Here is a 1,002-nt window from a genome sequence, read left to right on the forward strand (position 1 = left end):
AGGGGCAGGGGAAGAGGCGATCAGGTGGCGACCCGGCAAGAAGAGCCGCGAACGCTGACGGGAGGAGGCCACAAGGTGGCAAAAGGGGCCGGGAGGGGGGCAGAAGAAGCCGTAAAGACTTGAGCGCGGAGGGGGGGGGGCAGACGGGAGGGGCGGGAACCGTCAACGAGAAGCGAGAAGCGCGGACCTCAGTCTCAGCTGCCCAGTCCTCATAGGCGAGAAGCTGGACCTGAGTACAATGACCTGCAGGATTCAGGAGTGGGATCTGGTGTCAGCTGGGACTGAAGAGTCCACACTGCAGACTGGAGAATCTCAGGTAGTGTACTTTGTTTAACAATGCAATTTAACAGTGTTATGATGCTCAATAAATGTGGACAGATAATTTACAGAAAGGGTTAGATGACTCACAGTTTCCACAGTAGTCTTTAGTTCAGTAAACTTGACAAAATTTGCGTTGATATAAAGACACTATTGGATTTTCTCTTTAATCTTTTCAGTCCGTTCATAGAGGGTTTTATCAACCTATGTGAATAACTAGTGCAGAAATTGCTAGGTGTGGTGTGTGTGTGTGTGTGTGTGTGTTTTGTGTGGGGTGACAGTCTGTAGGGTGTGTCTGTTCGAGGAGGCTGTAACTTCTCTGTCTCAGCTCTGCGCTCCAACCCTCATCTGAGAGGGGCCTGGACCTGACTACAATCATCCAGGAGACTCAGGAGTGAAGCGCTGTCAGTCTGGACTTAAGGACCCACACTGGAGACTGGACACTCTCAGGTATGGACAGATGGACAACACTGTCCCTCTGTCTCTAACTGATGAACTCTGACTGGTTCATGTTTAATGGAGGGTTCCAGCAATTTTCAAATTTTCTGTTCATCTCTTAAGCCAGTGAAGAATGGGCTCAGCCAACCGAAACGAGAGCAATAAGAGAGAGAATAATAAGAACATGTTGTTAGCAATGATAAATAATAACACAAAAACATGAATGGTGTTTCTAACTTGTGATTG

This window comes from Etheostoma spectabile, chromosome 15 (assembly GCF_008692095.1).
Source record: "Etheostoma spectabile isolate EspeVRDwgs_2016 chromosome 15, UIUC_Espe_1.0, whole genome shotgun sequence".
Classification (NCBI taxonomy): domain Eukaryota; kingdom Metazoa; phylum Chordata; class Actinopteri; order Perciformes; family Percidae; genus Etheostoma; species Etheostoma spectabile.